Source organism: Calonectris borealis, chromosome 4 (assembly GCF_964195595.1).
Source record: "Calonectris borealis chromosome 4, bCalBor7.hap1.2, whole genome shotgun sequence".
Lineage (NCBI taxonomy): Eukaryota > Metazoa > Chordata > Aves > Procellariiformes > Procellariidae > Calonectris > Calonectris borealis.
The window spans coordinates 8,536,858-8,550,239 of record NC_134315.1 but is presented as its reverse complement, the minus strand read 5'-3'; positions in this window follow the sequence as shown (position 1 = coordinate 8,550,239).

Here is a 13,382-nt window from a genome sequence, read left to right as displayed (position 1 = left end):
TTAAGAAACTGTTACATGCAAAACCTAGAAGCAAAAAAGGGTCTCAGTGGGTCTCTTACTTCACTAGGAAGGGGTCTGCTGGGTCACTTCTGCCACTGTCCTCTTCCGAGTGCCACTGGGAGCTATGGTGTACTTTGCCATGGGGAGTTGCTGGCAAAGGTTTGGCATGGCGTGGCATGCAGATGTTTGATTGTTTTTTTTTTTACTTCTCATTCTGAGATCTCCACCTGGATCAACATAGTTCATTTGAAGTCAACTGATAGAAGTCAATGAAGCTGCACAGATTTCTGTCAACTGAAGCTATGGCAAGCAGTTTCTTCTGCCAACTGGAAGCAAATGTAACTATCTTATACTCATGTTGGGCTTCCCAGTGTGGAAGCTGTTGAAAACCTCACTGCTCCCTTCAGTCCAGCACGATATTTCTGTTCCCTTGTGCAGAGTGTGCTAGAAGAGTATCTGCTGCCTGAGCAAATGTGAGCAATCCAGTGCTCATGTAGGACCCTTGGGGAGATTCAGACTAGATTATGGCTTGCAAATGTGAAAAAATGAATCACTAAATAGCACAGCCTTTATGTGGTAATTAATCAATAGGCAAAGAGTCTCAAGGAAAGAAATCAACCAGACTATGTGTGTACATGTATATGCACATCTTTCTCTCGCATTATGCATATGTGCAGTACTTTAGTCACATAAGCTATATATACAGCTAAATTTATCCTTCTATGAGTCTGATTTGCTCCCTGAGCAGACAGAAGGTCTCAGATTGTGGAGGACTGTGGAACATCTGTAACCTCATTTCCTCAGTGCTTTGCCAGGTGGCCTGGGGTAAATAGACACAGCCCAGAGGCTGTTCTTGGTACCCAAGGAAAAGTGGGTCCCAGACGTCTAAAAGCTGCAGTGAAGCAGAACATTTCCAGAACAACAAAGTAAGGCTTTTTTGGGACTCCATAAGAGGGTGGTAGCATTGGTGCCAATATTGTCAGCTTTTCCCAGAGGAGAACCCCCACACAGAGAGTGAAACACCAACCATGGACTGCCCAAAGGAGCACAATGGTACAGCAAACCTTGGGTTACTTTAATGTAATCCAGTTAATGTAATCTTTACAGAAAGGAAGGATTATACAGAACATATTTGTTGGTGCAGTGGTACTGGTCCCACTGTTAAGGCAGGCGCTAAGACATTTTGCAAGGATTTTGAAAATGTATGAAATAGGTATTGATAAATAAACAAAGATTACTAAGAAAAATGTGTTTAAAATCCTGAAAGCCTTGTTTTTTGTTCATGCTTAGCCAATCAGACTTTACGATCAGGTCACAGAGTTGGGCAATGTGTTTTTAATATCCAACAGAATTGTTAATATATTTCTTTGACATTGTCCTGAGGACTAGGCTGAGGATCCACTGGGATCACTGAGAGTTATGGGCATGCAGTAGTCAGTGCACTTTATAGAGTATAAGAACCATCTCACACTGACAGCTCCCCAAAAGCTTGTCAGCGGGGGATTATTGAACAGGGGTGTTTCTGGAAGGGAGCCCTAGCAATAGGAACCATGTGAGGATTTGTCAGGATTTTTATGAGCGAAACGCAAAAAAAAATATTGCTGATAAGGTTTGGGGAAAACTCTGAAATTGGTAGTGTAGCCAGGAATGAGAACTGCATGGTCAACCAGAAGCAGAAATGTCTTGATAAAATATATTATAAAGCAGCCGAATGCAGTACATACAGGAATGAAGAGAGCAAAAATTAATTCAGAATTATCCAGGGGCCATTGTGGAAAAACTAATCAGCCTGAGTTCTGCTGTCCTGGTTTAACCAAGGGGTTGGTATGGACCAAGAAACGCTTTGAGTTTAGTATGGAGATAATTCAACCTAAACAATGAAAAGCCATACTCAGTTTCAGTCCCTATAATTGACAGAAATACCATTACAATGATCTGAGGATTAAAGAAAATGCCTTTGCAGGCAAAACATTGGGGACTTAGAGAGTTCTATGTGTTCAGCAGGCCCAAAGGAAGTGAAGTAGTTGAACTGGTTACAACATCTACATACCTCCACATGGAGGAAGTACCAGCTTTTAAAATATTCTTTCAGCTTGTGGAGAAAATTATAATAAGAATAAGGGTCTAAGCACCGACGCCAGACAGTTTCAAGCTGACAATGAAGCATGAGTTTTAACAGTGATGGTCATTAACCTTTGAAACAAAAACCGGCAAGAGAAACAGCCATTTCTCCATCTCATGTAGTCTTCAGATCAAGATTGGTGGCCTTTCTAGAGAGAGTAATGTACTCTAGTGTTGCACAAGTGAAAATTCTTAGCCCAGTATCAGATAACTGGGAGAAATATAGTGCCCTGTGAGAAAAGAAAAGTTACACAAATTAATTCAAAGGCTCTTTTTTTCTCTTAAAAATCTATGAGCGAAATTGCACATTGGGCTATTTCAGGTTGAACTTCCATGAATATTTTGGACTAACAAGTTTTTCCAAATTCCATCAACTAGACAGCGACAAAACTGTGAGGGAATCTAAGGGCACATCTACCTCTTCAGGTGCGAACAGATGTCTATGAAACGTTGATTTGGTTTCTGGCTTGCCAGAGCACACCAAGAGCAGTGGAACTAGAAACTCTGCATCTACCCATCGGATGCATTGTAGGTATCCCAGTTCCCCACATCTCCAGATGTAATCACTAGCAACATCCAGTGTAAACTGCTAATCAAGCCACTACTAATCAAATGTAATTAGGGTAACCCATTAATCAAGCTCTGGATTTCACAGAACTTGAGATGTGAGAGGTTACAGAATAGCCTTCATGAGGACTGTAAAGGAGAATGTAATGGTAAATTAATGTACATATATTCATTTTCTATCTGCCTGGTTCCTGATTGGACTATTTCAGTCTAGTTTTCCATTTCAGTTTCAAAAAAGATTACTTGCATGTAGTGTTTTGAGCACTGCATTTTACAAGCTTATAAGAAGACAGTCTCCCTATCGCAAAGAGCATTTTCTATGTCATCAGTGAATAGTTCGGACAACTTATTTATTTTAGATGTCTGGCCCGTGTCAAAGGTGACTTCTCACTGCTTTCCAAGCAGGATCCATCTTCTGGCCAACCAGCCAGCCTGGGCTGCCCAACAAAGCAGCATCTGCTTCTCCTGGCTCAGCAACAAGTAAAACAAGTGGGATATTGCAGAAGGTGGACATTAGGAGAAATTTCTTCACTGAAAGAGTGGTCAGGCCTTGGAACAGGCTGCCCAGGGAAGTGGTGGAGTCACCATCCCTGGAAGTATTTAAAAGACGTGTAGATGAGGCACTTAGGGACATGGTTTAGTGGACATGGTGTGTTGGGTTGACAGTTGGACACAATGATCTTAGAGGTCTTTTCCAACCTGTATGATTCTATGATTCTATGATTCTAAGGTGAGGGGACACAGGAGCTCAGAGATGGGGTGGTGGTACTGGAGGTATCCTGAGGGGAGAGACCGCGAGCGTGAAGTCTGCAGTGAGAGGAGGTGACAGCGAGATAAGGGACATGGTGGAGCTGCTGGTTTTGGAGTGGGACAGTTGTAAGAGACAAGGCAGACATAACATGATATCTGCTGTGCACTGAGATCAGGCTGAGGCCGCAAGGTAACGCTTCAAACGAGGGCAGTGGGTATTTAGCACCTTCCCTTGCCGAGGCCCTCGCTGCTGATCCGTGAATATCTTTTCTACTCAGCCAAGTTAGCTTGTGCTTGGGAGAGATTTAATATCAAACGCAGTGTGAAATTCAATCTCTCCTGTTAGACGAGCTCTGACAATGGAGCTGCCATGTGCTTGGTGGGTCATGTCAGCATTAATTTACTGCCTCTGGGTGCTGTGGAAATGTCTCAAGACTGTCACACTCCCACACTGCTGAGCTCTTGGCTTGCACACAGTGACCAGGCAGAAGGTAATCACAGAGATGGGGCCTTTTAGAGGAGAAAAAAAAGCATTCAAAAGCAGCCACAGACACCCTCCAGTATTATTAGATCTGTTTAAATTTATGTGGACTGGAACATTACTGACAACACAGAAAGCCACCAAATGACAAAAATCAGAGTTGGTGAAAGAGGAATGCATGGGACATTCAAGGAAAAGAGGGGGGAGGGAAGAAGCATTATCTTTACTTTATAATCAGGGGAGACTGAGAGTTAAAAAGGTGTCAGATGACCCCTCCCTCAAGTGTCAAATCCACTTAGACTGCAACGGAGGAAGTTAACTTCTTTTGCCATACATAAAGCATACACAAAATTTCAATATTTTTTGGTGAGAATAATAATAAAAAAGGGAAATAATCAATAACATCTTTTAGCTGAGCCAGCTTCAATGTCTTTCTCATGCCCTAACCCAGGCGTTATGTCTGCTATTTGATTCAGACTGCTCTTCCCACAGTGTACAGAGTTACAGCACGTATAAGCTTAATGCTGCCATTTTAGTTCCATTTCCCACTGAATATTTTTTTCATGCATTTCAAACAGGGCAAGCAAAGAGACATTATTTTACTTATAGAAACCGAGCATAAAGCAATCAGAACTGAAATAGCAGGAACTAACTGAAATAACCCTCGTTAAAGATGAAACATAGATACTGTATGGTGCAGTTTAGCAGGCAGGCTGTGAGGGTTAAACTTTCTAACACTGTGTAAGCTCAACAGCCCAAGTGGATTTGCCTGTCCCCACACTGCCCCACTCTGCAATTCAGAGATACCTTGTTTTGTGCTCAGTTCTTTGGCATTGCATGAAAGTCCATGTACTCCTTTATCTCAGATTAGCGGTCTGAATGGGAAGTCAGGTTTAAATAGTTTAAAGACAGAGGAAATCTTTCTTTCTAAATAAATACCACAAAGGCAAAATAGTCATTAAAATACTGTTTGTGTAGGAAAGAAGCCAGTAAAATCATGCATAAGGGTGATGAGCTACACTGTAAGCTTATTGAGTTGTCTGACCTAGACTCCTCTGATGTAGCTTGTGGAGGCTTCCTCAGCAACGGCCAGCAGGACCTTCTTTGGCAACACTAGTTGGGGGAATGAAACTATGGTTTTCGTGATGGACGTCCCAGATGTCTCTGCCAGAAGTCCAGCTTTCATTCTCAGCTGTTAATCAGGATAGCGGGGTTTAGCTCAAGGGGGATCTGGTTGGTACACTGTGTGGATCCCTCTCACCCCTGCTCCCAGGACTTGAATACAAAATATGTGGGTACCTCCTTGGACACAGGTTCTTTGTCCTCTCCCCCAGCGCAATACCCTAACCCCAGTGCTACAGGATCTCTCAGAGATCACCACCATGTGAGTTTTGTGGTCCCTTGTTAGAGATTAGCACAAGGTCGGTGGAAGGCAGGTGGGTCTGAAAAGCAGCTGTGCCTGTGGCTTTCCAAAGATGCGGGATCTGAACCGCCTCAAGCAGAGCTGGGAACTGAACCCAGGACTCCCTCCATCTGTTTTCCCTGCTATTTCCCGAGTGAAAACACAATGTTACTCCCTCTGGAAGTGACAGAGACAGGTCCTGTAAAGAACCAGGGGAGTTACTACGCCCTTGAGGAGCATGGGCTGCTGTGTCTCAGAGGAGTAGCAGTACTCTTCAGCTCACTGATGGTAACTCTGTACTGCAAGGTGGCTGAAGTTGAGCCTATCTGATTGTAAGCCTATCTGATGACTTCCTAAAAATCACAATAAAGTGACTTTCCCAAGGTTGTGAGGAAAACCTGTGGCCCTAAGGGCTCCATTTTGGGCTGCAGTTTTACATCAGCTTCTAGTTTGCTTGAAACTTCATCAAAAATCATGCAGAGCCCTGATCGGTCCTAGCATGAAGTTATACTGGTGGAAGTTATCTCACCACCCTATATCCATCTAAACATTTGCCCTTCAACCTAACCTAGTGTGTACGGTCCTGCTATGGCCAGTAAAGATAGACACCTCCAGATGGCAAACCATCCTATCCTAAGAGAAACGTCTAAGCCGCTACCTGCCTTTCCCCATGGACTGCAGAGAGACTGGATGACTGGTTCAGGCTAGATGACTAAGGATGAATGAATTGAATCCCAGCTTAAGCCACGGGGTCTTAGTTGTCACAGAAAAGCTGCTTTGGCTAGGTGAAAAAGGCATTTTCTCTAATGCCCGCACTCACCATGCACTCATGGCTGCTCTCTGGGTAGCCCTGAGACACGCTTCTGGCTTCTTTGAGCTGGAGCAACCTTTAATTATAAAGGTTATATTCAAAACTGCTTTCCAACTTTTCATTTCTGCCACAAACAGGGCTGTACAGGGGTGAGAGGCTGTACTTTTTGTTACAAGATGGCATTATTCTTGGTTTATGGGCTCCATTACTGGGGCAAGGGTTTATGGAAGAGGTGTGCCTATCGCTTATTTGGCACCCAGTGCTGTCAGGCTTGGGAATGGTCTGATCTTTATTATCAAAGTGTTCGCTAGCCTCACAAATTACTGGGTAAAATCCTATAGCTCATGAAGAAAGTCATACTAAACAATTATAATGGTCTCTTCTGGCTGTTCAAGAACTTTTTCCTCCCTACATTAGCTTTACACCTGTTTCATCCCTCTAACTTTAGGTAATTTCAAAGGAGAATTGGACCTTCTGAAATCATGCCTTTAAAGCTGTCTCTGAGACGGCTGTGCAAAAACTAGGAGTCACTTTTTCTGATGAGGGTTTACTCAGAGGATCAAGGTGCAACGTATACAAGTTCTTCCTGTAGAAGAGCAAGAAAGTTATAGAAAAATTAATGTAAATCCTAAATCTAGCAGGGATCATCATGCCCTGTGCTGTGTATAAAATCACCTCCTCATACAAGTGCCTCTGATTTTCCACTGATCTTATACAGGCTTTTTTTCCCCCCTAGTTTTGTTGTTCCTGCCGTTCAAATCCCACCACCCCTATGTGGCACTTTCTAAGTTTGTAATTCACAGCTGAATGGGAGGTGAAGTCACAACCCAGAGATTTGACTCACAAATGCCTCTGCATCTCTCCAAACACCTTCTCCCTCTTCCTCTCCCCGCCTGGCTTGCAGCGCATGGAAAGGTTTTGTCATGGAGGGCATTCATGGGCAGGAAGGAAGCGAGGACCGTGGGCCAGGAGCCATTGCGGCCACCTGCTTGCATGTTCACCTCAAAGGGCAACCAACCAACAACCCCAAAGTGCAGCCAACCCAGCTGAGCATATCTGCACATAGAGTTCTTTGGGCTTGGGAGGTACAAGACCTTTGCCTGGGCTGAGTCTGACCTGGGAGCCTCAGACAACAGCAGCAATAGGATGGTGCCAGCAAGAGTTGAGCCAACATTGTGCTGGATGTGCTCTGTGCTGCATTACGTCTGAGGCATGCCGTTCTTCCCACATACATTGCTGTACCCACCCAATTATGAAAGAAGCCTTGGCTGCCTGCCCTGCTGCTCCAACATTTGCATCTTTATCCTGAATTAAACTCCAGTCCAAACTCTGCTAATATTCCTTTCCATTATCGCTGTTTGGAAGAAGAGGACTCTAATGGTTTCACACCCTGGAAAGACTCCTAGGCAAGTGTCAGCACAGCAAGAGGGAGGTGGGCTTGTTGTTCCTGGTTTATTCTAGCTTGTGCAGGTTAGGACCAGCAAGGAAAATGCTATTACAGAGACATTTACTGATTATAACAACCACGCTACTAAGCCAGGCTCTCTGGAAGATTTGTTTTCTGGCTACATCCATGTGCTGATGTCCAGGCCATCCATTTCATGGTGCAAAATAATATTTTCTGAAAAGAAGGGTCACTCACAAGGAGGAGGGAGGAAAGAGGAGGGAGCTGCTTGTGGGGGAGTGCAACAGCAAAGGGGTGGACGATCCTGAGTCCTCCCAGGGAAATGGCAAAGGGTTCCCTGCCCCTCCTGGGGAAAGGCAGGATGACTTGACCTCCTAAGGCTAAACAAGCAGCCAGGTGCTTGCGTGTGCTGGTCACACCTTTCTTTTACCATGCAGATATTTTTCCGTCACGGCCGATTTCTTTGCAGTTGCCCTTATTGTCTTTGCACACAGAGTGTAACCTAACCCTGGGACCTGGCTCAACATCCTTTCTGTCCAGGGGCTGTTTAGATAGAGCTCAGCAATTTACTGCATGAGAATACCAGAAAAATGGCCAATGTGAATGGACCATTGTACCTGGTGCATTTATGGACTTGACTTCACATTGATCTACACTGGATTTGTATTATTAAATGAAAGCAGTAAGGAAACGAGAAATGGAAAATAAAAATGTAATGTAAATGTTAAATCCTGCGTATGTTCAAAAAACAAGAGAAAGATGGCTGTTGTCAGCTCTTTGTATGCATTTATTCTAAATAGGGCCAAATATCACTGAAAATGTAGGTTCTTCATGTTTTTGACCAGAGGAGCTTGTTCTAACACCAAGGCTAGATAGAATATTTCTGGGAGACCCTCTCCTGGGATGTATTGAATAGTGTTACTCATTACAGTAGCTGCTGCTCACCATGGTCTAGAGTGGCAGAAGCAGGTGAACGAGGTGCATAAAAGAGACATGACCTTTTCTCAATATATTTGGAAGCAAAATTTATTCAAAACTGAAGTAAGGTATTGAGGAGGACTCATAGGCTACCCCAGGGGCTGGTGAATGCTACATGAACAAAGGGTGAGGGGCCCTGCATGTCAAATGAAAGCGTCATGAATTTATGAGAGCTTGTTTGTATTAGCTGGGTGTGTTTGAGTTATGAGATGCAGCATTTGGCTCTGGATCTAAAGGTAATTGTTTATTGTATATTTTATGACTGTTTACAAAAGCGGTTTGAAGAAAATAATGGAACATGTAACACATTGTCTTTCCCCAGGTCTTTAGTCCATTAACTTCGTATTATTTTAGGTGGCTAGACTAGAAATTTAAGTCATTTGTATTGGAGGTGCAACTAAGGATTCAGCTGAGCTCCAGGCTGCATTATGAAAGTTGCTGTGTCAGTGTTTGAGAATGGGACAGGTGTTGTCTTGATCTGAAATACAAAAGGATCAGGACAGGTTGGTTAATCCTGCGATCAGAGTTTCTCACAAGCCTTGTAAGAACAGGCCTCCACTCCTGGTCCTACTGCAAATCCCTTGTGTGGCCATGGTCAGTCTTTTAGGGTTAATGTTTTGAAGGTATTTATGCAAAAAAAAAAACCCAAACAAACCCAAAACCCCAAAAGGTATAGCCATTTAAGGTCTTAACATTTAGGGAGACCTAGATCCTGTAATAGATTTAAGTGTCATAATGCTGAGCTTAATTTTTAGATGTTTTCTACCATATATAGTGTACCACTATGAAAAAGCACCCAGGAATTCAGCTAGGTCAGCCTGTGCCTCCATCCGGTGTTAGTTCAGGTAGCCCTATACAGCACTGCCTTCTATGGGGTAAACTTCAGCAATTCCCACATGCTGAGATCTGCAGTCTTCAGCTAGTCTTTCTAGTTCACCGTGAGAGATTCAGCCCAGGTCTGTAATGACTGAAGGATGTTGTTTGTTGGATGTTCAATGGCTTATTTGATAACCATTGCTACTGAAACATCATTCATGATAGCAGAAACAGAAAGGAGAGATGTTTTCATTTAAGGAACAAGAGAGGGATGCAGAAATTGTGGATGTTCCTCCCGGCTGCCCTGCAGATTTGCTGTGTGATTGGGAGGGAGGCTGCTAATCTCTTGGTACGTCAGTTCACCACTTAATAATAATCTTTCCTTCTTCCTCCTCTTTGTATTGTCTATTTAGCTTGTCAAGTCTCCAAGGCAGGAAACATCCTTGTGATGTGCCTTGGCTGGTATCACAAGGCCATTGTCAGGTGAGGAACTCTTTTGGGGGGAGTGTGTTGGAATAGCTCACGTACGTGATAACCAGAACCAGAACCTTTGTTGAGCAGAGAGAAGAGAGGCGCCAAAGCTGGAATGGGCAGGAAGACTAAACTCGTCATGCTGAGAAGTGCTGCCCTAAGGCAAGATGGAGGAATTGTAGAGGAGCTTGCCTTGCCAATCCTCACACTCTACCTGTTCATAGAAGATTGTATACCATGCTCTAGGGCTGGCAAGCCAGGACTTATCTGCTTAAGAACAAATTCTGATAGAGACTGGATGCCATTTCTATGCCTCAGGCTGCTGTAAGCTATTCTCCTTCGGCAGCAATTCTCATAGGATCCAAATCCAAGGTAGGGTTCTAGCTATGCTGAAATGTAGGATCCATTGCAAAATCTGCAGGCAATGGTGCTGGCAAATTAAGAGTTGCCTCTGGGCCTGGCATGTGCTTAAACTACTCATGAGCTATCTGGGCTCCTCAGCTTGATTTCCATCCTAGTTTGACTCATATTTTATTTCAAGGTTTGTTTGCATTTTTATGCCTCTAAGACTAGGTCCCGTGGGAATCCTTTCCAAACTCTCTACATTGACCTCCTGTACTTCCAGCACATAACCCCTTCTCAAAAGAGGTCATTTGATCCTCCACCATAAATACATGAATCAACACCTTATGCTTTTATGGGACTTTTTTTGAGTTTGCTAGTTTCCCAGCACCTCTGAAGAGTTCGTTTTGACCATGAAAGGCTCCCAAGACAACCTTACTTTGCTTGTAGGGCTATATAAGCATCACAGCACAAAATTATTTGCCTATGTACAAGAGACTGACGGTGAGCAAGTTGAGCTCAGTAACCAGTCAATTGGCTTCTCTTGGTACTGCAAGATTCCCCCAGGCTGCCTGGTTGACACCAAGAGATATGTTGTGTATCAGATCACTGTGCTGTAGTGGGGTTAGGGGAAAGAGATCGGAGAAGCATTTTGAGAAAACTTAAGCAAGTCTCCAGTTAAATCATCAGGCAGTTAGTTACAGGTGTTAGCTTAGCCCCAGCCAGTTAATTAGCTCAATGCTCATTATCTACAAGACATCTCATGTAACCAAGTAGTCTACAGAGGTGGTTACCTCAGAGATGGGTAACAGGATGGGGTGAAGGTACTGCTGCAGCTCTCTTCTGGCCCTGTGGGGAGGCCAAACACCTCTCCCAGATGTTTATTTGTACATGGCTGAAATGAGTTCAGTCCCACCCTAACTATGGTAGGGCACACTCTGAAAGCCGTGCCTATGTATTCTTAGAGGAGTGCCCATGAATCAAAAAATCCATATATGCATAGTAACTCATAACTAGTACCCACCAACGTTCATTTTGACTTATCTGAGGTTTCAAAATAAATAATACATCTGCATGAGTGTACTCACACTAGTAACCAGACCTAGTTTTTCAATAGAAACCCATAATGTCACAAACTGTTCAATGGAAAGGTCAGTGCAAGCTGCTGACGGTCTTAATTCATTACACTTTCTGGGTAGATGTTACTTCCTATGGCTATGGACCAGGGCAGAGTTAGCAATAACCATAGATGCATAACTAATTTACAGATATTAAAGGCCTTTGTGCTTGTATGTGGTCCACTAGCTGTCTGTGTGATGATATGTCTGGGCATGTACCTGATATTATCTGGTTAATCATCAAAGAATATATGTGCCCCTGAAAATAAGCTGAAGAAATGACGCTTCCACTGGAATGAGATGGATGTGCTGGCCAAAGTCAGAGTACTCCTCCTGTGCCTCTGATCCATGCAGCAAGTATCTTCATCCGTGAAACATATAAAAGAACACACACTTACAATGCTGGGATAATGGGCAGGTAAATTAACAAAAGGTTTGCAAAGGTATATGGAAAATCCTCCGGGGTGGTGAAAGATGAGTTGCTGGGGAGGTCTGGAGCCAAATGTCTCTGCTGGCCCTTCCTGCTCCCTCCCTGCTCCACGGGCTGCTGGGCAGGTACATCTGCCTCACACCAGGGAGAAAGAGGAGGCTCAGGAAGGACTGTCAGGCACCAGCCCCAGGCTTTCACACGTTTCAGTGCTCTGCGGCTTCAGGAGGAGAGTGGCTCTGGTGGGAAAGGATGGCTGCTCTGTACTTCTTGATGGGAAATGAATGGACGGGGCAACACCTCCCAGTTCCTTGGCTAAAACTGGGGTGTCTCATGCTCCTCTCTGATGTGGTTTGCACTTTACCAGAGATGTTGCAGCTGCCGGACCCAAAGAACAGAAAGCTCTAGACGTTAGGGCAAGAAAACATAACTGAGTCTTGCTGATTTGCAATAATGTTGCTCCATCCTGGGTGTTATCCTGAGAAACTTAAATTCCTCAGTCCCTTAGGGCTTGTGGTGAAGTGAATGGCAAAGCCTCAATCACTTCAAGAGCAGCAAAATTGGGCTTCTATTCAGGTAGATGTTTTTTTCCCCTCCCAGAAATGCTATAAGGCCATATCCGCTACTGTAATCAAACAGTACTTGTACTTGTCAATCACAATTTCCCTGCCCCTGCTCCAGAACGCAAACCAACACACACATGCATGCACAGAGTCCAAGTTAAAAAAAAAAAAAAAAAAAAAAGTACTTTCTCTGAAATCACTTTGGCCAGACTCCTTTTATTTAACGAGAAAGTTGTGATACAGTGCAACAATATATCATGCATGCCAGAACAAGAAGAATGCCACTTTTGTGTAGGTAGGGAAATAGTCGTGATGTACAAAAGAGATATTGTTTTTCCATCACTTTGGCCAAACTTTACACTTAGCTTCTCATGTCGGGAGAGGGTGTGACGATAGATAGGATGTAGCCTTTGAAACTCCGTCTCCACAGAGAAAAGACAGATGGAATCCAGCTGGCGGATATCACACACGTTTTCTGTTCTCCTCGATATCACAGATCTGATAAACACGGAAGAATAACAAGCCTTTATAAAATGCAGATGAACAGAGGAGCCTATCTGTATGTAAAAGAGAAGGGCCTCAGTTGGCTGAATACTTATTTCTGCTAAATGAAAGTTAACTCCCACGATCTCATAAAGCGAGAATCTACCTGTTCGAGGCACATATTTGATTATATACCGTACTAATTTATTGACCTCCCATGGCTGTTGCTATCCTGATCTCATTTAACATCATGTCATGTCAGACTCACATTGATAGCAAGGAAAAGCAACGCGGGGGGAGGATGTTCAGCAGGAGTTCATCGGGTTGTGTAAATCTTTGTCCTGGAGAGCATGATTAGTAGTCTGTGATCATCCAAAGTCTGCACTCTGGCTTTTAAAATAAAATCTTCGAAACCTGGGAATAATGTGCTAAGACAAGTGTTGTCTAGTGATGGGAACCAGGAAATGGTAGCTGCGAATACCTGAGTGCGAATGACTCATCCAGTGACCTCCTTTGGCTTCCCTGTGTCCTCCTGTAACCTCCTCATCTTTCCTGCTTCAGACGGAGCTGCAAGGCTTTGTTACCCAGAGGATTTTGTGATGTGATTTTGTGTTCCCCAGCAAAACTGCCGCAATTAATGAGAGAAG